This window comes from Podarcis cretensis (genome assembly GCF_951804945.1).
Source record: "Podarcis cretensis genome assembly, chromosome: 2".
NCBI classification, from domain to species: Eukaryota; Metazoa; Chordata; class Lepidosauria; order Squamata; family Lacertidae; genus Podarcis; species Podarcis cretensis.
Window position 1 is genome coordinate 22,567,277 of NC_137171.1, and position 26,268 is coordinate 22,593,544.

The 26,268-nt window shown below is 45.4% G+C and overlaps 1 long non-coding RNA gene across 2 annotated transcripts; it reads right to left on the reverse strand.

Moving 5' to 3' along the window:
- Nucleotides 1–1,635: 1,635 nt before the first annotated feature.
- LOC307210154 lies at nt 1,636–26,116 on the reverse strand. 2 transcript variants are annotated; one of them, XR_013835881.1, is made up of 6 exons: nt 25,887–26,116; nt 18,954–19,075; nt 17,031–17,135; nt 7,100–7,237; nt 2,350–2,994; nt 1,636–2,163 (listed from the first exon to the last, which is right to left on the reverse strand). It is a non-coding gene; the product is annotated as an uncharacterized lncRNA (long non-coding RNA). The 2 variants fall into 2 exon arrangements; XR_013835880.1 differs by lacking the exon at nt 7,100–7,237.
- Nucleotides 26,117–26,268: the final 152 nt, after the last annotated feature.

The window sequence follows — 26,268 nt, forward strand, 5'->3', positions numbered from 1 at the left end:
AGAGGCCTGTTCAAGTTTATGCAAAGACGTCTCACTGTGTTCAGTGGGACTCGTTCCTGAACAAGTGTGTTTATGATTGCAGCCTTAGGTTCAAATCTCTCCCCAGCCAAGAAAAAACTGAGTGGCTAGGAATGTTGTCATTGATGATGGTGGTATTATTATGGGCTTTCAGCCAGTTAAAATAAATCTTTACCTTTAACTGGTTTTAAATATGCATGTGTGACTAAAACAATAGTTATGAAGGGGATGAGCATTAATGTATAGTTTTTTTAGACGAGCATAAGGACATTGGTTCAATCTAAAGGCCCATCTAGTCCAGCATTATTTTCTCAGGTGCATATAGGAAGCCCAAAGGTAGGACGAATGCAAAGGTTCTCTCCCAAACCCCATGAACTATTCAGAAATTCAAGAGCAGACTGTCTGTGTTTACCCATCATAACTGGTAGCCACTCATCCGCCATGAATTTGTCCAAACTCTTTAATTTAAAGGGAAGTCATTACTAAGTCCAACTGTTAGGGGCTCGAGATAACAGGTTCTCAGCAATCCATATCCTCTTATTTAAGGCAGCCACCTCATTTTGAGCCCCTTCACCTCCACCAGCTGCAGGCAGTTTAACCTATGCTGAGTCAAAAGCTTATGTAAATAGATAAGGGAGAAATAAAGGGGCAGCTTTCGGGGCTGCTGAGTTACACCATAAGGTAAAGGTAACGGACCCCATGACGGTTAAGTCCAGTCAAAGGTGACTATGGGGTTGTGGCACTCATCTCGCTTTTCAGGCTGAGGGAGCCGGCGTTTGTCCACAGACAGCTTTCTGGGTCATGTGGCCAGCATGACTAAACTGCTTCTGGCCCAACAGAACACCGTGACAGAAGCCAGAGCACATGGAAATGCCATTTACCTCCCCGCTGTAGTGGTACCTATTTATCTACTTGCACTGGCGTGCTTTCAGACTGCTAGGTTGGCAGGAGCAGGGACCAAATAATGGGAGCTCACCCCGTCGTGGGGATTCAAACCACTGACCTTCTATCTGGCAAGACCAAGAGGCTCAGTGGTTTAGACCACAGCGCCACCCGCATCCCTGAGTTACACCATATCCCGTGCTCTGTCATGGTGAAATGGCAACCGATGCAGGGGTAAATACTTTTTTAATTCTCCTCCTTCCCATTCAAGCTAATGGGAGAGGAATTATTTGCTCTCGGTCATAAAGTTGCACCATGGATAGGCTGTGGACTAAATGAGTGTAGAATCTTCAGTGCCTTGAACCACATTCCACCAACTGGAGTGTCACGGTTGGTTGCGGAGGGTTGGACTGGATGACCCTCAGGGTCCCTTCCATCTCTGCAATTCTTTGGTGGAAAAGCTTTCACAAACTGAGTAATATACCTGCCGATTGGGATAATTCCCCAAATATATCTTTCATTCTGGTGTGTATCTGGTGTTCTACCTGCGTACTGGGGCTTCTGTCCAATCCTCGAACCCCCTCAGCTGGCGATTTTCAGTATAGGATTGTGGCCTTAATGAATTTAGAAATGCTGTTTAATACCACCACCCCGCTTAAGGATAAAACCTTAGGCTTCCCACATGATTGCGTCATTGGACTGTGTGGAATCTAATGGATAAGAGATACATCCCCCTTGGTTTTTATACCAATGACGGTCCGCAGTGTGGTTTATTCAAGTTACACATAATACAAAAACAGAGCTAATACAATAAAGAAAAATGTAGATTATTATGCAAATCCCTCGCCTTTTGTCTTGGACTTTGCGCACACGTAGAGATATGGGTGAGGGATTTGCATATTTTTGTTGAGCTGCTAGTTTTAATAGGCAGATAAAATTGACACGTTTAGATCTAATTCCTTCCAACCTTGTAGTCATTGAATTGCCAGCATGAGGCGGAAAATCACTCACAGAGCCAAATTCAAAAGCTGGTGTAAAACCAGAGGTTCCCACTGAAAAGAAAGGATTTTCTTTGTGAGGTATTTGCAGATAGGAAGATAGGAAGCTGCCTCATACGGAGGCAGTTCATTTGGTCCATCCATCTACCACTGAGCCTTTCTTTAAATTACCTTCCACATGTTCGGCTGAACATGCATAAACATCCCCCAAGACTGTGCCTATTCGTGGCTGCAGGCCTCGGCCTCATCCCTGTGTCCACATGGGCTTTGTCCACCAGTGGCGTAGCGTGGGTTATCAGCACCCGGGGCAAGGCAAGTAATTTGCGCCCCCTAACCCATGGATTTGCGTCCCTAACCCGTGGATTTGCACCCCCTAACCCGTGGATTTCCCTAACACCCAGATGTTGCGCCCGGTGTGGCCGGCCCCCCTGCACCCCCCACGCTACGCCACTGTTGTCCACACAATCACAGGTGCTGCCTCTTCACGGATACACAATTGTGCAATGAAAGCCCGCACATGTACATTTTGTATGCATGCACAACCCCACTCACCTTTAAATGTGCATCCAGTTGAACATATAGAAGGGCCCAAGGTTACAGGCAGAATCTGAAATGCTGAATAGAACCCATGGAAGTTTGAATAAAATCTATGAGGTTTTCCCACGGGTTTAGTTGCAACCAAAAGCAACAAGTTATCCTACTGCACTTTATAGTCGCAATCAAAGAGAGAGCAAAGCTCCATGAAAGAGATTTAAACATACTTACGGTAACTGTCTTGAGCAGAATCCAGTGCTGGCCCTACCATTGGGCAGAATGAAGCAACCATCATAGGCAGCAGATACCCAGAGGCAGCAGAAGTGGCCCGTAGCTATTTCTCCTGAACATCCATCCATTCAAAGTCCACTTGATTTCTGGCAGTAGAATTGGGAGGAGTCACCATTTTGCCCTTTCCCGCAGGTAGCAAAATGTATTCGGATGGTTCTGGCGAAATCATATGGCTACCAGCCGTCCATAGTCAGTTGCCCATGTCTTTTCAATGGGAGCCAACTGTTAGATTCCCTTATAAGTCGGGGGTCTTTCTGTTTCAGCGTTATGCCTATTGAAGATAGGAAAATTACATATACAGTGGTACCTCAGGTTACATACGCTTCAGGTTACATACACTTCAGGTTACAGACTCCGCTAACCCAGAAATAGTGCTTCAGGTTAAGAACTTTGCTTCAGGATAAGAACAGAAATCGGGCTCCGGCGGCGCGGCAGCAGCAGGAGGCCCCATTAGCTAAAGTGGTGCTTCAGATTAAGAACAGTTTCAGGTTAAGAACGGACCTCTGGAACGAATTAAGTACTTAACCCAAGGTACCACTGTATTCTCTAGTTATGCTCCACTTGTATATTTGTAAATAAGGCAATTATTACAGTAATATAATATCTCCGGTGTTTCCCCTTCAAAGGAACGAAGGACGACAACAAGATGTACAACCCACAAGTTCCGGGTTGCTTCTTACAAGAAAAAGGTTATCTGAAGAACCACCAGTGCTGAGGAGATGTAAAGTCCAGTGTTTGTGCCATTTGCAAGGCAAATGGACTTTCAGGTATGCTGTTGTATTGTAGAGTGGATCTGTCAAATGGATTCCAAAGTCTGAAGATAAGATAATCACATATGGGACTTTGACCTGGGGCTCAAACAAAGGGGTTGGGGGTTGGGCACTCTTCCACAGCAGACCTGCTCAGCCCCCCAACCCCCCATAAATTGAACTTTTTGTGGTAAGGAAAATGGACAGTGTAGAAGTGCCCTGGAAAATGCAAGATAACAATCGAATGACACAACGTCATACAAGAACAGCTCCGCAAATGAATCAGAACGAACGCTCAGTAAACAGTGGGCATTGTACGACCTCCCTGCAAACTTTGTGCAAGCAAATGAAGGCTTAACAAACAGGTCCTTATGGAAGCAACCTTAGATACACGCAGCCGGTGTTTTACTAGTGCTGGACTTGTGTTTCTCAAAATGCAAAATGGCTGTTGGCACAGAAACATCAATTTATTCAAAGCCTATGGGGCTTGCAGAGCCATCCAGCCCCCCTTTGTGTCGGGCTGGGGGGTAAGGATTAAGTAGGTGTTTACCTGGGCTACCTCTGCCGGCTCCCACCAGCTTCTGGAACATAGCTGTCAACTTACAGATTTGAAAATAAGGGACCAGCAGCCTCGAAAATAAGGGATCAGCAGCCAAAATAAGGGATTTTCAGAGCACAGGTATGTTCAACTTCTGAGCCCCTCCGAGCCAAAGCAGCCAAATGAAGCCTCAAGCGGAGGTTCCCACAGCGCAGCAACCCGGCAAAGGGGATGCAGCAAGGAAAATCACCGTCACCTCTCCACTGCGAAGTGCTGAGCAAAGGCGAGTCCCCAGGCAGCAAGGCCTATTTGATCTGCATAAGGCATGCAAGCTCCACCCCCCAGTCGTTCTTAGACTCCTTATGGGGTGAGCAATGCAGCCAAGCAACACAGTTGGAGTCTCCCTCCTCCCTGGCCGGCAGGCAGGGAGGGAGAGGAGCTGCTTCCTTTGAAACCCGGGAAATTTAAGGGACATCATCAATAAGGGACAGCAGCGGGACACGGCACTGGGATAAGGGACTTTCCCGCCAAATAAGGGGCGGTTGACAGCTATGTTCTGGAATGACATCAGCATTGCTCTGCTAGCAATGGTGCTTCCCCTTCCGCCTGCAGGATCCCTGCCCACAGCCAGGGAAACCCCAAGTGGCGTGGAGGGGCATGGTTGAGCACAGCAATTTATCTGACGGTTCTGTAAAGCCCTGTTGGCACAAGTTAAATGTGTGTAACTTGTGGGCTTACTGTATAATCAAGAGGTAAGCTATACAACTGCCCTTGTTGATATCACTTTTATGCCCTTTTATAGTACAAATTTCCTTCTTTCATAAATTTTATTCCCTCAGAACATTGTAAACCCATTACATACGTTTGGTAGTAGCCCATATCCACAATGATCACTAAAATCAGTCCACCTTAACCTAAAATTATCCTTCCTTTGTTTTTGCGGTCTGAATCTAATAAAGTGAATTAGTTTAGCCATTGAAACTTAATCCCATATTCTTTGATAGATGGTGTCGTTGCTCATCTTCACTTTCCCTCCTATAAAATTCTGGCTGCGCCTAACTATTGCAAAATCAGTTCTCTGTGTTCTTGCCTCACTGAACCTTCCAGATAGGTTAACAAGACAAAAACTGGGTGCCATGGGACATCATCTCCCAATTTCCTTATCACACAAAGTCCAATTTTGGGAAGGTGCTTTGTCACAAGAGACTGCCAAATCCACTTTAATTGTTCAACCTGAAATTGCTGGTACATGATTGAATTCCATCTGAAAATAGTGCCAGTGTCAAAGAGTAAACAGAGACAATAAAGAAATATAAAATAAACCTTTTGCTTGAGAGATTATTTCCTTGTATTCCACCTCCTGGCTGCACAGCAGAATAGTGTTGCTTTCTCCGAACGCAAGGGAGCCTTCAGTGCCTTCGTGACATCCGAAGCTTTTATAGCAATATTTATACTCCTCTTAGCATTATTTGCATGCCTAGCAACCAACACATTTCACGCCAAGGAAAAAGGAGTGAAGACGGATATGCTTAAGGAAGCCTGGTAGCCAAGCATCAAGAAAATGTAAGGCACACTGAAGTGAAAAACAGCTAGCCCTCGTCTATCTGGATGGGCGTATTTTCATATATATTCCTACCATCCACTGGACATGTATGGTAATAGTTGTAGCATGTGATATTAATGTGAGGGGAATGCTGCACAGGAGAAACATTTTATTTTTTTAAGAACAGCATCTGCATCCCTGCATAGGAAAGGTAAAGGGACCCCTGACCATTAGGTCCAGTCGTGGCCAACTCTGGGTTTGCAGTGCTCATCTCGCTTTATTGGACGAGGAAGCCGGCATACAGCTTCCGGGTCATGTGGCCAGCATGACTAAGCCGCTTCTGGCGAACCAGAGCAGCACACGGAAACACTGTTTACCTTCCCGCAGGAGCGGTTCCTATTTATCTACTTGCACTTTGATGTGCTTCCGAACTGCTAGGTTGGCAGGAGCAGGGACCGAGCAACAGCTCACCCTGTTGCGGGGATTCAAACCGCTGACCTTCTGATCAGCAAGCCCTAGGCTCTGTGGTTTAACCCACAGCGCCACCCACATCCCATCCCTGCATATCTGCAAACAAATCAGTTGGAGTTGCCAGGTCATCGCCCAGAAACAGTGCCCTTGCCTTTAAATCAGGGGTGTGGAACTTCAGGCCCAAACAAGCAAAGGTAACCTCCAGGCCTCTCTATCTAGCCCTTCTCCTTCTCCTCAGACTAGACCTCTCACTGGTCCTTGGAACGGTGATGATGCTTGCTAGGATGTAGAAGAATAGGGCAGAAACCGTTTACTTTTGCATGGCTAGAATGCAGTGTAATGTGGCCAACTGTGGGGAGGTAAGTGATATATCTGTTGCTCTGCTCCTTTTCTGCCTTGGGCACCCAGCTTCAGGAAAGTTACCCATAAGGGTGTAAAGAACTCTGGGTGGGGGGGAAATATCAGCCCTGCTTGAAATGTTTCAAGGCGGCTGCTGCACATCTCACATCATTTCCCAGTAGGCAATGTTGCACAAGGGGATCGGTGCAGGAAGGGTTAGTAGGATGCACAGCATCAGAATCTCGCTTTGTGATTCAGGTTCAGAGAACAGAAAGGTATAGGTACCTCACCTTCCAGGTGAGAATCTGCTATCGTTATAAGTAGGATCTACAGTGTTCAAGCTGCAGTCGCAAAGGAAGAACGTTGTCCATGGGACAAAGGATGTCATGTGATGTTAAGATGATTGACAGGTGGGTGGCTATACCCCCCTGCCCAAAATAAGCCATGGAATGTGTGGTCAGTTCTGGTTCCATCTGGATCCTGCTATCTACCTCATGTTTACAAGATGTGGAGATGCAGAAAATTATTCCACAGAGGTCTCCATCCAATTTAACCCACTGGGAAGGTCTGAGGTGTGCTTTCTTATTAACAATTGTGTTTCCAGCTTCTGGGGCTTCTGCAAAGCTAATCGTGGTTAAAATACAACCAAACTCTATCACGTGTATCCCGCCCCTCTCAATGCTTCCTCTTCATCAGAAGTTTTTGAAGACCAGGGACAGGAACATAAAGAACATACCTTTTGCCCAAGAGGCATCTTACACAAGGAGAGTATCTTCAGCAATGCTTTTATGTAAAGTTGCGCTTCACCAATATCAAGTAACCCCAAGAGCAATTGCGGGCTCGTTTCCAAAAAGGGCATCATCAGGGCTCAAACCTGCATAGACGGAAGATGGGTGGAGGCAGGCCGTGATTTCTCTGTGGTGAAGAAATGACTTAGGGACATTCTGTTCCTACTCCAGTACTAAACCATAACATCAAAAAGTAGTTCTGGGAGTTGAACTTTGTCTCAACTGAAGCCCTGCAAAGCATCCATTAATTGGACCATGTTACCTAGGCACAGGTAAGGTGGGACGCGGGTGGCACTGTGGGTTAAAACCACAGAGCCTTCAACTTGCTGATCAGAAGGTTGGCGGTTCGAATCCCCGCAACGGGGTGAACACCTGTTGCTCAGTCCCTGTTCCTGCCAACCTAGCAGTTCGAAAGCACGTCAAAGTGCAAGTAGATAAATAGGTACCACTCCAGCAGGAAGGTAAACGGCGTTTCCGTGCGCTGCTCTGGTTCGCCAGAAGCAGCTTAGTCATGCTGGCCACATGACGCCAGCTCCCTCAGCCAATAAATTGAGATGAGTGCCGCAACCCCAGAGTTGGCCACGACTAGACCTAATGGTCAGGGGTCCCTTTTTCCTTTTTACCTAGGCACAGAGTTGACAATCCCCTCCCTTCTTGCACCATTTGTCTCTCTGAAGGGAAGCACAAACCTGTATATGCCATGCATGTGCAGCCATGTGCCAGGCCAGCTGCCAAAGTCACAGGAAGGTTACATGTGCTGGTATATCAATAACTAAAGGGCTTGGCAGTTGCTCAACTCTAAATGACTGGTATTGGGTTGGAACATGATAGGGAAGTCAATTCCTTCTCCTGCTTTGCAAGAGGAGAGGAGAGCTGTTAGACACAGAAGGAACAGCCTCTTGAGGACTGTTTGGCACAACCTTGAGAACTAATAGTTGCTCTGAAGGCTACAGCAACTAACCGCTATAAATTCAGGTCCTTCCCGCAGCCTTTTACACCAGCAATCCTTGATAATAGAGAGCCAAAGATTTATAGTGTCTCAGTTTTTAAATTCAGGTGATAGACGCATTCCTTGAATATTGCCTTCCTCATTCTTTTTAAAATATTCATTATTATTTTAATTATAAAGAAAATAACATCATTTTTGACGTATACACAGCTTAAAAAAACCACACAAACTGAGAAACTGTGAGAATTCCCTCCCTTTACAACACAGCACTGTATCCTTTTAATACTGACTGTGAACCAAAGATGGCAAGGAAATAATTGCATACGGTTGGTTTCTTTTCAAATAAAAAGCATTGAGAAACTGGAGAAGTAGCAGAAAGTGAATTCAAGAAGGGTGAAGAGAAGTTAATTAAATTGCGTTTAGGGGTTAGGTGGCGCTGTGGGTTAAAGCCTCAGCGCCTAGGACTTGCCGATCGAAAGGTCGGCGGTTCGAATCCCTGCGGCGGGGTGCGCTCCTGCTGCTCGGTCCCAGCGCCTGCCAACCTAGCAGTTCGAAAGCACCTCTGGGTGCAAGTAGATAAATAGGGACCGCTTACCAGCGGGAAGGTAAACGGCGTTTCCGTGTGCGGCTCTGGCTCGCCAGAGCAGCGATGTCACGCTGGCCACGTGACCCGGAAGTGTCTCCGGACAGCGCTGGCCCCTGGCCTCTTAAGTGAGATGGGAGCACAACCCCAGAGTCTGTCAAGACTGGCCCGTACGGGCAGGGGTACCTTTACCTTTACCTTTTATGCCTTCCATATTGCGCTAGAGGACTTATATTGTATTTTCTTAACATAAACATAGGTAATAAAAACCATATTGGAATAAACTTATGAAATTTTGAAATATCAGGCAAAACCTGCCAAATTTTTACTCATCACCCGGTAGATCTTTACCTTCCTCCTGCTTCTGACCCAGCAAATTCACTGGAGTGTAGTACCAAATTACAATTAAATTAGATGGCATCTGAGGAGAGCAACATTTCTGTTTTTTAAGGAAAGGTTACAGCTGCCTATCTAGGGCCCCCTATTGTTTTCCTGATTAATGGTGTATGTGTCCATGCATATTTTTGTTATGGCCTTTGGCTTGGACCATAACATTTACCTGAGTTGATGGGGATTAGTTGTGGGTGTGCCCGTGTGTTAGGAAATGTACGACAGCACCCAAGCTAATCTTGTAAAGGTTGCAGATAATTACAGAGGAGAGAAATGGACTTCCCAGCACTTACATAAAGGTCATTTAAATAGCACCCCTTTGATGTGCATGTTGAAAGCTCTGCTTCACAGAGCCGTGTGGCAGCTTGCAAGTATTTCTTTTCAAGAATGATGATCATCATCATCACCCGTCCTTCACCAGCAAGTCACAGGGCGGGTTACAACTATTTAAAATTCAGAATTAAAAACAGTTAAAACAGAGTACAGTCACAATAATAGGGTGGGGCCCTGAAAACACACACCTCAGGAGTCAAAGGCCAGGATAAAGAGGTGTCTTTTCAGCATTCGCTGAAAACTTTATAGTGAAGAAGCCAGACACACCTCTGTGGGCGTGTTTTATGAGGAGTGCTCTTTGCGATGTTCATAATTTATAGATTTGGTTATAATTTATTTTAATATGCTGTATTTTTCACTCCATAAGACGCACTTTTTTCCTCCTAAAAAGGGGAAATGTCTGTGCGTCTTATGGAGCGAATGCGTGGTCCCTGGAGCTGAATTGGCCAGGGGCAAAAAGCAGATCGTGCTTTTTATTTTTAGAAAGAGGGAAGGGGGGTGTTGAAACGAAGCCGCTGAGTAGCTGATCGGCAAGCGATCAGGAGGGAGATAAGGGACACTAGTGATAAAGGAGGCTGCCTGGGAGGGGGGATGTAAAAGCACATGGATCCTCAGATTTTTGCATTGGGTCACCCCAGATTCACCATCAGATCACATAGCATGTCCATGGCTACAGCCTGCACCAAAAAACACTTGCATCCACTGTTTTGTGGGGCCGCAATGGCGCAAAAACGTGGTTACAAAGCACGGATCCACATGGATCCTCAGGATTTTTGCATTGGGCTACCCCAAACTCACCGTCAAATCACTTATCATGTCTGTGGCCACAGCATGAACCACAAAAATCATACATCCAGTGTTTTGTTCAGAATTTTTTTTTCTTGTTTTCCTCCTCTAAAAACTAGGTGCGTCTTATGGAGCAAAAATACGGTATTTATAAGATATGTTCAGCAACTTTTGCATGAACTACAGGAAAGAGAAAGATTTGCACATTGATCTCCCCTTCCCCTTTCCACAATGCTCTGGAGTGCTTAACATAGTGTTGTTCTGGGACATTGTGGGAAACAACGAATGGCAGCTTGAAGCCACCCACTGTTGCCACCAGCTAAGATGTTCATGCAGCCCACATACAAAGAAGGCTTTGCTGAGAGCCCCTTGAAACTTGGAGTTGGCCCTGACTTTTAAACCGACGCACGTCTTTAATGGATAGACAGAAGCAAATGGGAGCTTCTACGAACGACGAATGCTGGAGACAGCTGCGCTCTTGCATTGTGAAGTCATATGAACATCGCACTGCTTCTTCTATGTTTCTTTGAAAGCCTTCTCAGCTGTGTTATAGATCACCTGAAGGAAACTATGGGAGAACTGCTGTTGTTGCTGCTGCTGCTTCTATAGTTAGGGAAGCAAGGAAAACACACCTGGGTGCCTAACAGAGCATCATTTGACTCACATGACATGGTTTCATCTTATGTGTAGTGGAGCATTTAGGCAGGGGTGCCTAAATGACAGTTGCTGAGCTTTTTTTAGGATTTTACCCCAAAGCTGTTGAGCTTTTTTTACCCCCAGGAAATAAACTGCCACAGGGGCTGGATTAAACCGACCGTTGGGCCAAATTAGGACTTTGGACATGCCTGATTTAGGAGATAGTGCCTCAATGCACACAAGTGGCAAGTGTAGAGGAGAGCTGCATGGTTTTCGTTGTAGAACAAAGCCCCCATGTGGAAGATTGTTTGATATCAGTTTCAGAGCAGCCTTATCTATGATCTGAGTCCAGTGCAGGTGGATGATTTGGTGGTTGTGTATTATTTTCTTTTTCGCTGTGCCCAATAGACCCGAGTCCTGGTGCCATGCTTTACCTGCTTGTAGCTAGTTAGCTGCAACTTTGGCATTATTAAGCTGTGAGGGTATGTGACTGTTTTACATGTTTTTAGGTAAGTTGTTTTTTTTTTGTTTCATTTTTAATCACATTATTTTACTGCTTTGGCGTTTTCTTTCTTTGGGAAGAAGGGCAGGATAGAAATGTAATAAAAGCAATAATTTCCTTCTTGTTCCATCCTCTCCCATCATCAGTTGAAGTGAAATCTGTTAGTTTTATGGTCTGCAAAACTAGATTTCACATGGCAGATGGGTGTGATATTCTCCTGCAGGGGCGAAACCAGGCTTTATTTCACCCAGGCGCGCAGGCGCGCACACACACACACACACACACACACACACTTACATACATGCACAAGCTGATGGACTGAAACTAATAAATGTTCTTCTTCAGGGCAAGAGGAAACCCTGAAAAGAATAGGTAAAAAAATGTAATGGCAACCCTTAAATCAGTGAGGGGAAACCTGTGGCCCTCCAGATGTTGTTGGACTCCCTCTCCCATCAGCCCCCAGCCAGCAGTCAATGGTGACAGATGAAGGGATTTGTAGTCCAACATCTGGAGAGCCAGAACTCCCTACTTTGAATTACAACAGCCCCAAGGCTATACTCCTATGCATGCTTACAATGGGAGTAAGCCACATGGGAATCTGTTGCCTTGGCTCCCGTGAAGTGAGTCTGCTGCCATCTGCAATGTGGTACCTGATTCTAAGCAACCATATTGCACTTTCTTGTTTGGGCTCCTGTTCCGTCATTGCCACATCTGGTTCTGCTTCCCCATTTGCTTGCTTCAAGCCGTCCTGAACCTCTACTGAGTCTGTCTACTCTACATGAAAGTTGGGTGGTGGTGGTGACATCCCTGCTTCCTCTTTCCAAGAGATGGAAGTTGGCGTGAAAAGGGAAGAGCCCCTCTCCTTCAACTCAGTTTACCACCACTCAATCCCCTGTTTCTTCCTCCTCCCAAGTGCGTTAAAAAGGTAAAGGGTAAAGGGACCCCTAACCATTAGGTCCAGCTGTGGCCGACTCTGGGGTTGTGGCCCTCATCTTGCTTTATTGGCTGAGGGAGCCGGCGTACAGCTTCCAGGTCATGTGGCCAGCATGACTAAGCCGCTTCTGGCGAACCAGAGCAGCGCACGGAAACACCGTTTACCTTCCCACCGGAGTGGTACCTATTTATTTACTTGCACTTTGACGTGCTTTTGAACTGCTAGGTTGGCAGGAGCACGGACCGAGCAATGGGAGCTCACCCTGTCACAGGGATTCGAACCGCCGACCTTCTGATCGGCAAGCCCTAGGCTCTGTGGTTTAACCCACAGCACCGCCCGCGTCCCTCCTAAGTGTGTTAGAGCCTGCCAAATCGAGCCTGATCCCGACAGCACTGTGGAGCTCACGACAACCATGGCACTTCTGAGTAAACATGCCTAGGACTGCACTTCAAGTGTGTCTCTGTGGAATGGAACCATATTTGGATGTGATGGGGTGGAAGTACCAAAGGCCTTTGTCGTGTAGAACCAGAGTGCCGATTAGAATGTCATACATAATAAGCATCAGACATGAACGTGTGGGCTGTGTACTGTACAGTATAAAAAGGCAGCAATTGCATAAAGACCGAAATTATGTGTTAATGATGCAGAGTTGAAAAAATACCATAATACAGGAAACATATAATTAAGAAGAATAAATTATACCCTTCCCTTTGCAGGGGACAGTTAATCAAGTCTCCTTTGCTAAACCCAACAGACAGCTGTGTACGATTATATAAATTAGACCATAACGTGAAAGTGGGAGTAAGCATCAACCTGGAAAGACAGTTTTAGCAGAAAAATCTTTCCTATTTTTCAGTTTCTAATTTCTAACTCTGATATGTCCCATTGGAGACCAGTTAAGAATTTAAGAAAGCTCATCACATTCTGTGATGTAGCTTAGGTCAAGATTTAGTTTTGCAGCAGTGTTATTTTTGCTGTCATCTGGATTACATTCTTGTATTTTTATTGTTAGACTTTATTATGAATTATCAGTGAATTGTTTTGATTCTATGATATGTACATTAATATGAGCTGCTTTCATTAACTTGTTGTTTATGACAATTTAAACTTTGCCAAGTCCTGTAACTGTTGGTGACTTGTGTAAACCTTTTGATGTGAGCCACCTTGAGCCTGGTTTACAATGGAAAGGGGGCATCCAATGGCATCTAAGCCCTTTTCAAACATCTGGGAACCAAATGAATGGCTAGAGTGGTATGATGCCTCCCATTCCCTGCATTCTCCAGGGTTCCAGAACACAGCTGGTACAGGAATAGCCTCTCTTCATTGATGAATAATGAACGTGGAGTTGGGACAGTAAGACAATCCTGCTCCACACATTTTTTTTGCATGGGCATTATCGCAACACATCAGGAAAGAGCTATTGTCTTCTGAAACTATTGATTGCACTAAATAACATATTTTGTGTGAGAGAGGGAGCCTAGCATCCTTTCTAAGGTCTTAATAATAGAATCATATAGTGGTACCTCAGGTTACAGACTCTTCAGGTTACAGACTCTGCTAACCCAGAAATAGTACCTTGGGTTAAGAACTTTGCTTCAGGCAGGTTTTCACAGAACCAGCCTGCACACAATCAGCTTAGCAGGTTGTAAGCCAGATAGCATTCCCTAAAGTTCCCAGAGACATGACTGAGAGCCTTCTGATAACCAATATCATTCAAAGGGAAGCTAGTGTCAGAACAATACCTGAAACGAGGCTAGGAGGGTCTCCAGGGGTCTCAAGGTGTCTGACATTACTGGTTAGATGGAGGAGGTTCTGGCTCTGTTGAGTAAGGGGAAAGCAAAAGGTCTGCTTGCTCATAATATTTATATCAGGCCTGGCCCATACACATGTTTCACAGAGTTGCCAATTGCAGAGGCCATCCTTCTACATCTGAAGTGGGCTCTGAGACCTGAGCCCACAGCCTAGTTGGCCTCTGACAACAAGTTCAAACCCTCCAAGTGTTCCTATTTTCCAGAAACAGTCCTGGATTTACAGAAGCTGTCCCAGTTTCTGATTTGATCATGGAATGTCCCACTTTTCCTTAGGCTCTCCCTATTTTCATTGGAGTTAGAGGCTATGGCGTTACCCGACTCCTGAGCCATCTGAAGGCAGCTGTGAATAGGGAAGTTTTTAAATGTTTAATGTTTTATTATGTTTTTATATATGTTGGAAGACTCCCAGAGTGGCTAGAGCAACCCAGTCAGATGGGCTGGGTATTATTATTATTATTATTATTATTATTATTATTATTATTATTGATGTCCCTATTTTCATCAGATAAATGTTGGTGGGTACGCAAGGTTCCTGGCCTAAGTCCTGCAGTCCCTGACAATTGGAGGTGGGGAAGGTTAAAGGCTCAAAATACGGTTTCCTTTCTTGCCCACCATGAGAACAGTTGACATTAATGGTAAATAAGTAACGCTTTATGCTTTTGTGTTTCATAGCATTGCCCTCTCTCTTGCATCATGTCGTTGATTTCAATTATGAAAGTGGAGCTGTGGATCTTTATCCCAAAGGGGAATGAGTATGTAGACAATACAGGGAGTGCTGAAAAAAACCCAGTCACTTGGTATGCAAAATTGCCAGTAAATGCTCTGTGCGAGAGAGATTAAACTATTATTCATGCTTACACTGCAAGCATTGCATCACTCTTGGATTATGCAGACTAATTAACAGATAAGAGAATGTCACTTTTGCATAGGTACCAACTCTCAATGGATGCAATCACTGCCTATTTATTGTACCAACAATAGCCTCTTGGAGTATTGCTTCTTTGGAGAGTAGTATGGAAGAATAGAGGCACAATCCAGAGACATCTAAAAGTTCTTACTTTAAACAAATTTGAATAGTGAGTATCCTACATTGCATCCATTTAGTAATGCTGTCAGGCAAATGAGATCTTCTTTAAAAAAAAAAAAAATCAAAAAACCCCATCATTAGCTTTGTAACGTATATTTGTTCTCCAGTTGTACAAATCAGGATTTGTGGGAGTCTGGGATTGTCGCTTTTGCTTCTGGTTTCATTTCCGCAAATCAGGGAGAGGTGAAAACCTATTCAGGAGCTGGTATATACATAGCCTGCTTGGGGTTCTATTTCAAAGGAATTTCTTCTGATTTACAGCAACATATTTTCATCTGAAAGTGCCCTAAGCTCTAGCACCACATGAAAATTGGATTTAAACAAAGCAAATCTACAAAATAAATAAATAAATACTAGGGCTGGCTGGCTAAGTATAGACCATTCTATTTCATTTGAAATTAATGGGACTCAAGTTCAAGTATATTTCTCTGGTTTGGGGCTATTGACAGGGTCTACAGTATAGCCCTGATTCCCATTAATTGGCTTAGCACGTAAAGTTTAAGGGCTCATCCAGACTTCTGCTTTCCCCCAGGACTCAAGCATCCTCTTAGTAAACCCAGTGCACACAAGCCCATAATCAGATATCACAAATAGAAAGGAAGGTAAAACATCAAGTTGTGTTTCTCAAATACATCATCTCCAGGCCTTGCCCTCCCATAACTGATACTTGGGGGAAGAGGGAGGCACATTGTTGATGAGGTCACTACACAGTTTGTTCCGAGTTAGTGGTAAAGAGTTTGTTTCTCAGGGGAAACTGCAAGGAAAACATGCGACAAGCAGAAAACTGCTCGGACTTGTGCTTTCTAGGCACAGGAGAAGTGGAAATGTGGAGAAGCCCATAGTGCCAGGCTGGTCCTTGAGAGCATAGAATGAAAAAAAGGTCTGTGTTGGAGGTTGTGAGAATTAACCAACCATTAGAAATCCAGGGTTTAAATACCACTTTGAACCAATGTTAGGTTATGGAAAGGGGAGGGGGTCTTTGGGATAAGTGATTTGCTGTAACACCTATATAGCTTTGTTTCATTGTTTTCCCCCTACAAGTTCCCATTTCCCATTTTGTTTACACTGCTCAGCTGTAACTGAAAGAATGTTCCCCCGAGTGAGAAATAACAACTGGTTGTCCTGGGGCCTAGGTTCATTGCAATATTATGTATGAGGAACGCATTATCTTTACATGAGACGTTAATTAAATTTTGCTGGTAACACTAGATTACTGTGGTGATCATTTACATAAAGTATTAGGAGCCCAGGTAGCCTTCTACAACATGTTCAAGATAAAGATTGTACGATTTGTGGCGCTGTGGTCTAAACCACAGAGCCTCTTGGGCTTGCTGATCGGAAGGTCAGTGGTTCAAATCCACATGGTGGGATGAGTTTCCATTGCTTTGTCCCAGCTTCTGCCAACCTAGCAGTTCGAAAGCATACCAGTGCAAGTAGATAAATAGGTACTACAGTGGGAAGGTAAATGGCGTTTGCATGCACTCTGGCACTCATCACGGTGTTCCGTTGTGCCAGAAGCGGTTTAGTCATGCTGGCCACATGACCTGGAAAGCTGTCTGCGGACAAACGCCGGCTCCCTTGGCCTGAAAGCAAGATGGGCGCCACAACCCCATAGTTGCCTTTGACTGAGGTCCTTTTTACCTTATGTTTGCCAACATTTACTCATGCCACAATCTACAGAAATAAACCATAGAAGAAGTTCAGATTGGCACACCTCTTTACAAACCTAAACCCAGAAATTTCTCATTGCTTCAGGAGAAAGGAATGCATAGCAACACGGATGATAGCTCATGTTCATGTTTCTCATAGACAACAAAATCAGCAAATAATTATGAGGGGAAAAATAAAAAGTAAGCAGTATAGGCTACCTTAATAATATGTTACTCATGCAATCCAGAGAAGTTATTGAATGTCTTAACACTGTTCTTGTCTTTCTTTTATAGGAACAAGTACTGCCAATCTTGGTTCAACATCTAAAGACAAGCAAGAAATAATTAAAGAGCGAGGTCTGTGTCCCTTTCATTTTTCTTGACCATCCAACTAGAAGTTGCTAGATCAGACATTAGTGTTTCTCTGATAGCTACCTCTTTGAAACCAAATATAGAAGTGTTTCAAAGAACATGACATGACGGGGATGATTAGGTCTTGCAATTATAGTCAAAGCCTGTCATCCATACTCAGCAAGGGGTGGATAAATTAGAGCTTTTAGTTCAGTGCCGAAATGTTTAACAAATGGCCCATGAAAACATTTTTGCCACCAGGGGTCAGAAGTGGCATAGCACTCAAATGGCAGGAGCTTCCCACCTCCTAACTAAATGATGATATTTCTTTTCAGACCAGAGAACGAACAAGCAGACTGCGGAAATTTGGCCAGAGGAAGTAATTTCCAGAGGAGGTAATTCTAATGTAATGACTGAAGGTTAATATTCTTCTCTTCTGTACATTTCCGAGCACAATTCCAAGTGTTGGTGTTGACCTTTAAAGCCCTAAACGGCCTCGGCCCAGTATACCTGAAGGAGCGTCTCCACCCCCATCGTTCAGCCTGGACACTGAGGTCCAGCTCCGAGAGCCTTCTGGCGGTTCCCTCATTGCGAGAAGCAAAGCTACAGGGAACCAGGCAGAGGGCCTTCTCGGTAGTGGCGCCTGCCCTGTGGAACGCCCTCCCATCAGATGTCAAAGAGATAAACAACTACCTGACATTCAGAAGACATCTGAAGGCAGCCTTGTTCAGGGAAGTTTTTAATGTGTGACATTTTAGTGTATTTTTGGTCTTTGTTGGAAGCTGCCCAGAGTGGCTGGGAAAACCCAGCCATATGGGCAGGGTACAAATAATAAATGATGATGATGATGATGATGATGATGATCTCTAGAGAACTTTGGGCTACTCTAGCAAAAGATTTATTACTTTTTTATTTTTTGCATAGTGCATGTCAAGTTTGTTGGGTTATTCCTTTTTTATTTTTGGCATGATGCATATCAAGTTTGTTGTGGTGCATGGGTCAGCTGTTGGCCATCATTCCTGTAGAAACCTTAAAAACAGAGTGGTCGGGAAAGGGTGGTAGCTCAGCAGAAGTTCCCAGGTTCAATTCCTAACATATCCAGTTGGGGCTGTGAGAGACGCCAATCAAAAACCCAGGAGAGCCATTTCTAGACAGTGTAGACAGTCCTGAGCTGGATGGACCAATAAAGGTAAAGGGACCCCTGACCATTAGGTCCAGTTGCGGACGTCTCTGGGGTTACAGTGCTCATCTCGCTTTATTGGCTGAGGGAGCTGGTGTACAGCTTCCGGGTCATGTGGCCAGCATGACTAAGCTGCTTCTGGCGAACCAGAGCAGCGCACGGAAATGCCGTTTACCTTCCTGCCGGAGCGGTACCTATTTATCTACTTGCACTTTGACGTGCTTTCCAACTGCTAGGTTGGCAGGATGGACCAATGCTTTGGCTCAATACAGAGCATCTTTCTTTTCATGTTCGTAAACTAAAAATGGAGAAAGCAAACCTGGTCTCCAATCCCCTGCAAAAACGGAATGGTCAGCAAAAGGGTTGTGCATTGGGAGACTGAGTTACATCTGCACACCTGCCACAACCAAGAGACCTGCAGGTCTGTCCACAAGTTGCTAATTGGGATAATCCAAGAACAATGCTTGTTCTTCTAGCTTCCTCTGAAATATAGTACATGCCAAAACAAGAACTGCCAGGTGAAGAACAGCCATTTGCAATGTGACAAAACATGAGAAGGAAGGGGAAATCATCACCTTCCAATTATGAGTAGAGGTGTTTGTGTTTCCTACCTGCAGTTTAGGCAGACAGCCCTACAATTCCAGGCAGCCAATAAAAACAGGAAGTGTCTCACAGTCATAGTTGTTGCAGAATCATAGCAAACTACTCAAGCATGGGGCCCACTCTGGGAAGGCTGAAGAGGGGGAAAAACAGAGAAAAAAACTGGTGGGTTGCTAAGTAACCAGCTACCTGTCTCCTCTTGCTTGAGGACACTATGCATCAAGGCGCCGCCCGCAAGAAGTGATGCCTAACAATGCCATCTCTTGTCTCCACTTCTGTGCCAAGAAATGCTGTGTTGAATGAACCAGATTATTAATATCACAACAACATATTTCATGCCTCAGGAATTCAAGATTCCAGCAAACAAGCAAAGTTGAATTTCCTTCTGTTTATTTTCTCCTGCAGCAGCAGCAGTAGCATAAAACAGACAGCAGAGAGGTAGCACAGAAGAGTGCTTGCTCCAAGAGAAAATGAAATCAGCAAACAAAGAGGAATTTGTTGATGCGGAAATGTGAGCTATCGCAAGTGATAAAGAGTTTGTCATTCTGGTACTTTCTTGCTGCAGTACCTGCGGCTCTTCCTTCCGGGCACCTGCAGCGCATCAAGAAATAGCACACCATGCATCAGTGTTCCCAGAGCACGAAAGCACACTGCCAGGCACATCTTTTATCTCTTTGGCAACTGGAAATCAGGTGCTGGTAAGTCAAATGAATAGGTTCCTCTTGTTCCAAATACTGTAGAGTAAAGATGGTGCATAAGAAATTAGGGTCGGATTGAGTAATCCAACAGGTAGGTAGGTGTGTTTGTGCCCATGTGTATGCTTTGAACTGCAGTGCAGCGATCTGTGTAATCCTTACAGATGATTGGTTGTCTGAAATGAGAACAAATATATGACACCCCCCCCCCCGACACATCGTTTTGTGGCGAGTCAGGATTTCAAGAAGCTGTGCCCATTTCCAGAGCCCAAGGCAGGCTGCTGAAGGTTTTTTTTTTTGGGGGGGGGACTGTATTCACCAGAGCAGAAGCCAATGCAATGCCCTCCAGATATTGTTGGACTACAACTCCCATCATCCTTCACAGTTGTTCATGCTGCCTGGAGCATCATGTTGGATACCCCTGCACCACAGTACAGGGCTTCTGTGCCTTTAATAATTGCATTGAAGATGGACCCTTGGCAGATATAGTTTGCTATGTCATGTTGCTGCAGGGATGGAAAAACATCCCCTCTTCTACATCGTTATTGAAGGTGCAAGGGTCCTCTGTTCTATGGTATCTGATTGTCCTGTGACCATCTTCTATGGTTTTTTGGGTGATTGATAGCTAAGGTTTTTTTAAGGGGGTAGAATGTTCAATACGCAAACTTAATACCAAGATGAGGAATGAAACTGCAATACTATGAGAGTCCCCACAGTTATAATCGAGGGAAACCCCACTGGCAACTGAGGAAAGAGAAGTGTTCTCTAAACTTCTGTTATGATAGGCTATCGCTGATTCTTTTTCAAGTGGAAAGACTTGAAGCAAGCCAGCTGTGCTGCTGTGCCAAGATATACCAGGAAAACTTGGAACATGGCTTTATGTGTCCCAAAGAGCTCAGTAAGTTCCTGACCTATGATTTCACGGAAGTCAGCCAAGTTTTCTGCACTGACTTTGGACCAGTTTCTCAGGCTGCAGTCCTATCCCCACTTACCAAGGAGTCTCCTTGAACTCAATGGTCTTTTCATCTGAGTAGACATGCACAGGATCACACTTTAGGGTGAATTCAGACACAAACATTTTCATGCGAGCTTTCCAAATCTTCTCATTAGCAAGTTTCATCAATGATGCATCGGTGCATCATTCATCAATGATGCATCACAACTGGTGTGATTTTCCATTGCAGAGCCACACAAATATCGTGTCTCAAGGCAATCACACCAAGAAGCATTACTGTTTCCTGCTCCCTTTCTTAGCTGGAATTTTCCTCCCTTCACCCCTACTGCCTACCCTGCAAATGTGCACTGGTGAATAAAGAATACTTGTAAAGGTAAAAGTAAAGGTACCCCTGCCCGTACGGGCCAGTCTTGACAGACTCTGGGGTTGTGCGCCCATCTCACTCAAGAGGCCGGGGGCCAGCGCTGTCCAGAGACACTTCCAGGTCACATGGCCAGCGTGACATCGCTGCTCTGGCAGGCCAGAGCCGCACACGGAAACGCCGTTTACCTTCCCACTAGTAAGCGGTCCCTATTTATCTACTTGCACCCGGGGGTGCTTTCGAACTGCTAGGTTGGCAGGCGCTGGGACCGAGCAGTGGGAGCGCACCCCGCCGCGGGGATTCGAACCGCGACCTTTCGATCGGCAAGCCCTAGGCGCTGAGGCTTTTACCCACAGCACCACCCGCGTCCAAAGAATACTTGTAGTGCAGTGCTAACTATGTCTCCTCTGAAGGAGCTCTGTAAGCCCTGCTGAATTCAATGGGACTTACTCCCGGGTGAGTGAGATTAGAATTGCAGTCATGGACTGTAGCCTTTCCCATCTCCTTAGAAATTTCTCTCTGCATCCCCCCCAAATACAAGCTTTTACAAATGGGCTCTTTCCCTTGCCACAAAAGCAGAGAAGCTACTAGAGAAGAATGGAAGGCTGCTTGCCTATGGTTACCAGATTTTTTTCAGTGAATCCGGAGACACTTTTTTTTTGGGGGGGGGGAGAAGCTGAGTAGCAACAGGGAGTCAGTAGTGGGGATGGTGAGGCAAAAGACCCTGGGCCCAAGCACACATGCATATTGTATAAAGGTGCAAAGCCCTTCTTTCGCACCCTGTGAAACATAAATGCAGTTTTTAAAAAACTGGGCAACAGCGGCCCACAACTCCTGAGCCTCCCCCGATCAGTCAAAACAAAGGGGGAAGGCAGCAGATCTGTACCGCCGGACGTCCCCGGTTCCCCTTCGGCAGTGGCAGCAGCAGTGGCAGTCAGCAGCCCGGAGCCAGCCTGGTAGCGCAGTTGGCTCCGGCTGGCTTCAGAAGCTGCCCACCATTTTTCCTCGCCAGAAGTCTCCATATGATGTGTTGTGCACAAGACGTATCATATGAGGACTTCCAACGAAGCCAGCCAGAGCCAACTGGGCTACCAGGCTGGCTCCGGGCTGCTGAGGCTGCCGCTGCCATGTTTCCTAGGGACAGATTTGCAAATCTGGGGACATTCCGGGGATGGAATTTGTCCAGGGACAGATTTGCAAATTGGGGACTGTCCCCGGGAACCGGGGACATCTGGTAACCCTATGCTTGCCTGCATGCCCTGTGAGGTGCAAAGTGGCCATGTGTATCCCACCAGCCCTGGAATAACCTGAGACTTAAAAGTTATGATATCATTACTCTTGTTAAATTTGAATACCACCTTTCACCTGGTTTACAACATAGAAATACAAACTGAGAACACAGAATGCATAATAATAATAATAATAATAATAATAATAATAAGCCCTCACCCTCCCATGAATGAGGGTGGGGTAGGGTTGCCCTATTTCAAATAGATCCGGACAGAAAAGTTGGTGAATTTTTTTTAGTTTTTACCCAGTTGTTAAGCTTTTTGGGCAAAAAAAGCTGTTTTAGAGCTATTTTTATGGGGAAACAGCATTGCCGACATAGATGCAGTATTCCGTATATGTACGGACAAACTGCAGCCCTAGGGTGGGGGATAGTCTGGAACTCAGAACTTGCCCACTCACCAGTGGCGTAGCGTGGGTTGTCAGCACCCGGGGCAAGGCAAGTAATTTGCGCCCCCTAACCCGTGGATTTGCGCCCCCTAACCCGTGGATTTGCGCCCCCTAACCCTAACCCCCAGATGTTGCGCCCGGTGCGGCCGGCCCCCCCTGCACCCCCCACGCTACGCCACTGCCACTCACCTCTCTCTAAATGCGGAATTTGAGAACATCACAGCTTGGAACTCCAATCAGCAGACAGCAGTAGACAGGCTTGCAACAGCAGCTGGTGAGCATTGCAAGAGGGAACTCCAGAATGAGCCAACAGAGGCTTCTGTGGCTCTGCAACTTCAACCCAATATGAATTTCTAAGATTGATCTAGGGCAGCTCTTGCTTCCCCTCCTAGGTGGATTTCACTTCAGCAAAAGGGATTTTGTCTGTGGTGATTCAGCCGGCAAAGTTTAGCAATCCCGTAACTGAAGCATTCAGCGGGAGACCAGCTTTTCAATGCCCTCTCGCCTTCACAAAGAGAAAGTTTCCCCTCTCCCTGTCCAGATCTGTGACCCCTTATCTCCAGAGCCCAGAGGTCCCTTTGGTTCAAGATGAACCAACATCAGCACTCTTACTGAGGATAGGTAGCTGACAGGAAAGCCAGGCACCCTTCCATTCAATAACTTAGTCCAACAGTTACAATAAAACATGAAGTGCAATTCTATCCAACATGCAAATGAGTGTGACATGCTGGATTCATACACTTAATGTTTTCTCTGCGCTTTCTGTGTTTTTCTCTCTCTCTGCAATGTTACATGCAGACAACAGGAAGTAAATTAGGCAGCCCCTGTTACTTTTTTCTCTCTGGAAAACCCTTTCTTACTGAACGTTGATCGAAAAGAGTCTATACCCCTTCCAGAAAAGGGAGGGGGGCTCTAAAACAAGTTGCCTGCAATCTGAAAATATTTCCTTAGCTCGCATTTTCGTAAAAGGCAACAGTCTTCAGTGATAAGGGTCGCCCAATTTCATCTCACTTCAGGATAGTACCAGGCAAATAGAAACAGTACATTACACTCAAGGGAGTATTCCTACCTTATGAGATTGCTTTTCTTGAGAACTACTGTCCCCTCAAACATCTTTCAAATGAACCCAATTAATTTCAGTGGTGAAGCCTTGCTAATGGTCTCGTCAAAGGTCAACCACATTTTGTTTTATGGCTGTTGATCCAGCCTTGGCGAGACAGCAGATACACAGAGAACTAAACATCCAGAGTTTTAATGGCTCATTGTTTGCATCTTGTTGAAACCAAGCCCAGATTTGAACTGAGTCGACACAAAGATCTTTCCAAAGTCTTATGCTTAGCTGCCAGATGGACATTCTTGGCTTCCAAAACCTTTTGTCTGAATAAAAGGACATTGACCTCTTGAATACTCCAGCCCCCTTCTACAAGGGTGGACTTCGCAAACTACTTCTGTAGGTACCGTATACTTGTACCTACAAATGTAGGTATGAAAATGCATTCACTTGGCTTGATCTTAGCTGTGCCACAGACTTAAGCTGGCTTAATCAATTGACTCTCTTCAGAGACCTGCAGTTCTATGAGGGAGGCTGGCGAGGGTTGTTTCTAAGGCTGCTTACACACCATACATTTAAAGCACATTTTTTGCCCCCAGGAATCCTGGGAACTGTAGTTTAAGGGTGCTGGGAATTCTAGTTCTAGTACAGTGTGTACACAGCCTTAAAGTGTATATTCATTCTGCAACACATGAAGAGGAGTACTGACAGCTCCAACTCAGATCAGAATATTTTTTTAAAAAAGAAAACACTTATTCCACCACCTTTTTCCTTATCTATCTGTAAAAGGAAACAGAAACAGAAATATATATATCTGCAGTAGCTACAAGCTAGGATGACCAGGTGAAAACAATGCAGGATGCTGCACCTTAAATACTTATGTAGAAAAGGACATTTCAGTAGGAGATGCTTGTATTATAAGCTATTCCTACCCTGACTTTGCATTCTATATGGTGCTTTCCAGTAGCCCTTGAATAATTAAGTCCTCATTGAACTCGCTGATAGTTCTAAGTCACTTAGACTTCCAAGAAGAGGAGGTTTGTGCTTTAAAATCTTCCACAAATTTGTTTATTATTAATAATACTGTAGTAAGAAATCAAGTCCTAGAATGGCCCGAAGAATATGGGCTCAAAAACTCTTGGAACATATATATATAGTACAGAGAGAATAGTAACTAAGGCTGAATCTGCACATACATATATTTTAAATGTTTTAAAATAGATGTGGAATTTGCCATTAGCTCCCTGGCGCCATCTAGTGACACATTTGTATAATGCACTTAAAACGTTATATATGCAGCTGTATAAGGTAAAGGGACCCCTGACCATTAGGTCCAGTCGTGACTGACTCGGGTTGCGGCGCTCATCTCGCTTTATTGGCCGAGGGAGCCGGCGTTTGTCTGCAGACAGCTTCTGGGTCATGTGGCCAGCATGACTAAGCCGCTTCTGGCGAACCAGAGCAGCGCACGGAAACGCTGTTTACCTTCCCGCCGGAGCGGTACCTATTTATCTACTTGCACTTTGACGTGCTTTCAAACTGCTAGGTTGGCAGGAGCAGGGACTGAGCAACGGGAGCTCATTCCGTCGCAGGAATTCGAACCGCCGACCTTCTGATCAGCAAGTCCTAGGCTCTGTGGTTTAACCCATATGCAGCTGTATAGCTGAGTCCTAAAAAGGGATGTGGGTGGCGCTGTGGGTTAAACCACAGAGCCTAGGACTTGCTGATCAGAAGGTTGGCAGTTCAAATCCCTGCGACGGAGTCAGCTCCCGTTGCTCAGTCCCTGCTCCTGCCAACCTAGCAGTTTGAAAGCACGTCAAAGTGCAAGTAGATAAATAGGTACCGCTCTGGCGGGAAAGTAAACAGCGTTTCCGTGCGCTGCTCTGGTTCGCCAGAAGCGGCTTAGTCATGCTGGCCACATGACCCAGAAGCTGTACACTGGTTCCCTTGGCCAATAAAGCAAGATGTGCACCGCAACCCCAGAGTCAGCCACAACTGGACCTAATGGTCAGGGGTCCCTTTACCTTTTTTAGCTGAGTCCTAAGATGCTAAAGGTGGCTCTGTTAGGGTTCAGAGGAACTCTTGTATGGAGCATTTGTACAGGAATGTGTCCTGTTCTACACAGGGCAATTTCCACAGTGCTACACTTGGAGCTTGATGGTCTTACTGACGTGGAGAGGTCTATTTAATATGTGTTATTTCACTTACTTCAACACGGAGGAAGCCAACCCTGCTGCATTCTGCTGAATTGGGTCTTGCCCGAAAGTCCTACCCTGACAGCACAACTGACAGCTGGTCATCATCATAGAGAAGCAGATTGCTGATCTTCTCCCCATGCCCTGCAAAGCAGGCAAGGGTAGGTGGGTGGATGCAAAGACATGGTTAGAAAAATAATAAGCTACTGCAAAGAGAACCAAAACAGTCCTTCTGGCATAAGGTGTTAAAAAGGTAAAGGTAAAGGTACCCCTGCCCATACGGGCCAGTCTTGACAGACTCTGGGGTTGTGCGCCCATCTCACTTAAGAGGCCAGGGGCCAGCGCTGTCCGGAGACACTTCCGGGTCACGTGGCCAGCGTGACATCGCTGCTCTG